This window comes from Neomonachus schauinslandi, chromosome 3 (genome assembly GCF_002201575.2).
Source record: "Neomonachus schauinslandi chromosome 3, ASM220157v2, whole genome shotgun sequence".
In the NCBI taxonomy this organism is placed as follows: domain Eukaryota; kingdom Metazoa; phylum Chordata; class Mammalia; order Carnivora; family Phocidae; genus Neomonachus; species Neomonachus schauinslandi.
The window spans coordinates 103,325,400-103,328,273 of NC_058405.1; the positions used below are offsets into that span (position 1 = coordinate 103,325,400).

The 2,874-nt window shown below is 36.2% G+C and overlaps 1 pseudogene; it reads right to left on the minus strand.

The window, feature by feature from the left end:
* Nucleotides 1-1,191: 1,191 nt before the first annotated feature.
* Nucleotides 1,192-1,839, minus strand: LOC110585702 (annotated as a pseudogene).
* Nucleotides 1,840-2,874: the final 1,035 nt, after the last annotated feature.

Sequence of the window (2,874 nt, forward strand, 5' to 3'; positions counted from 1 at the left end):
ATACATTAAATGCTTATAAATCAACCAAATACTAGCCTCTGTTTAGTGAGAAATTGACATTAATCAAAGATATCAAAGAAGTGAGAAATGGATTACAATTTCATTAAACTTCGATTTTTAAAAAGATCTCTAATTCATAAAATAATACGGGATTATAATGTGCAATAATTTAGAGAGAGTATTTATGCTCAGATTTATAGACTAAATTGCACTAGTGCTTCAAAGAGAGTTGTAATACTCTATTTTGTATTATTTTGTGAAAGCTATATAATAAATTATGTAACTCAAGCATCTTAGAAACTATATATTTTATATGAAATATTTCACATAATTGGTAGTTAATATTAGAAATATGCTATATTAATGCAATGTTTTTTTAGAAAAAAGTGTTTTTAAGTCATGAAAATGGACAAAAATAGGAAGAATCACCGAAGGGATATAAGACAGTCTCCTAAAGCACAAAATGCTATAAATGTGATTTTTAAAAAAATTTTCCACAGCTATTTGTCATAGTAAATATTTAGGTACATTAATTTAAAAGATTGTATATACTTTAAAATATGGCAAAAATTAGGAGCTATTAAATGAATATAAAAACTCTCAAGGGGGTTTTATTTTAGGCAAAGTGATAATTGGATGAATTTATAAGTAGGAAAACTGGCTCTTTTAAGACAGAATTTTTCCAAAGGAAAGAATACATAGCAGGTAAAAAGGAAACAGAGATTCACTAGAACAATTAATAAATTTGAACCCAAATTACATAGTTTAAAATGACAACAAAAAAAGATCTTTAACAAGAGAGATTGGAAGGAAAATAGAAATAGCTAACATGTATTGGTGCACTGAGCCCTTAGTTTCTGTTCTAGTCACTTCATATGTGTTTTGTTGTTGTTGTTTGTTTTGTTTTTAGAAACTGTTTATTTTCCATCAACCTTATTTCCATTTTGTTTGTTTCTATGGAAGAGCACCTGAAGACCACTCAGTGGTTATTCCTACCCATTCAGGGGCCTGAGGAGTGGGAGCTGCAGACCAGTCTTCAGTGGCCGGCTGGGCACTCCAGTCTTCAGTAGGGAACAGCTGAATAGGCATAGAGGACACCTACATACTTTCAGACCAGTCTGTGACTTCAGGTTGAATAGCAGTGAATTCAGGAGCTGGAGTAATCCATTTCACCCTGAAATTCCTCCTTGGTCAGAGCCTTTTCAGCAGCAGCCTGCTCTTCCTTTTCAATTTCTTCAGGATCTCTGTAGAAGTAGAAATCAGGCATGACCTCCCATGGGTGGTGCCACACATGTGCAGAACTTCCCAGGCCAGCATCCACCACATCAGACCCACTGAGTGAGCTTCCTTGTTGTTGCAAGGGATGGCAATGTCCACATAGCACAGAGGACAGTATGTTACACAGCAATGGTAGGCATGTTAACATAGGACACCTCTGTGAGAGGCTGGTGGTCAGCTCTGGGATCAGGAACCACCAGAGTCCCCACTCCAGGAAGGCTGCCTGGATCTGGTTAGTAAAGGTTCCAGGAATAAAGTGGCCAGCAATAGGAGTGGTTCTAGTAGCAGCAGCAAACTTCAGCACAGCTCGCTGGCCAGTATCCTTGGATGATATGACACTGACATCATCTGGGTTTTCAGTGCAACAATGGCTGGAGCTGCCAACAGAAGCTTCTCCCTGGTTCTCTTCAGATATATGGTGTAGATGCCATCATCTTTCCTTTTGTAAATGTACTGTTCCATTTGGAAATCAAGGATGGTGCCACCTAAGGGGGTTCCTGCTGGAAGGCATTTGAGAACATCCTCCTCTTTCATTTGTAGGACATCAAGGGCTCCAGACATTGTGAAAATTTCCCTTTAAGCTACGACGGAAACGCAAAACAATGCAACAATGCCATACAGACCCTTCCCTGGGTAGCACTGGAAAAAAGACTCATTAGTCTTCACAACCCTTCAGAATCAGTGCTATTATTATCTCTATTTTGCAGACAAGGAAACTGAGTCACAAAGACTCAGAAAAACTTGTTCATCAGTTAGGAAGTTGTACTCAGATATTCTGGATCCAGAACCACTATGATATCCCTATTATAGCAAATATTTTTTAAATTCATATTTAAAATGAAAAAGTAGAGGCATATTCTGTAAATTAGACAATAACGTCTTATATCATGTATCATTGGGAAATTTGGAAATGAAAGGAGGAGAGACAGGGGAAAAAAGAAAGGAAGGTAAGTATGTAAGTGATGAATCACTAAATTCTACATCTGAAACTAACACTACACTGTGTTAACTAACTGGAATTTAAATAAAAATTTGGAGAAAGAAAAATAAGTAAATAAAATTATAAGATTGAAAAAATAAAATAGAGGAAAAAATTATTTAAGCTGTCTCCCTAAAAAATCTTTGGTGTGCAGATAATCTAACTGAAAATCATTTTTAGTAGTTTCTGGTTATCCTAGGGAACGTATGTGTGTATGAATGCACACACATGTATCCTATAATTATAATATATTACATGTACATATATGTACATACTACATATGTAATACATTGCACATACACATATATGTGTTTCATATATAATACATGGCATGACATGTGTATATACATATATACTTATGCATATATCAATACTTATAAATCTTCTATAAATATCTGTTGAATGAATGAAAGGATGAATATATACATACATGCTTTTTGGAAGCTGTACATGCACTGTTCAAAAACCTTCAATAAAGACGTGCCTGGGTGGCTCAGTGGGCCAAGCATCAGAATCTTGATTTCAGCTCGGGTCGCGATCTCAGGGTCATGAGATTGAGCCCCTCATCAGGCTCAGCGCTCAGCTGGGAATCTGCTGGAGATTGTCTCTCTACCTCT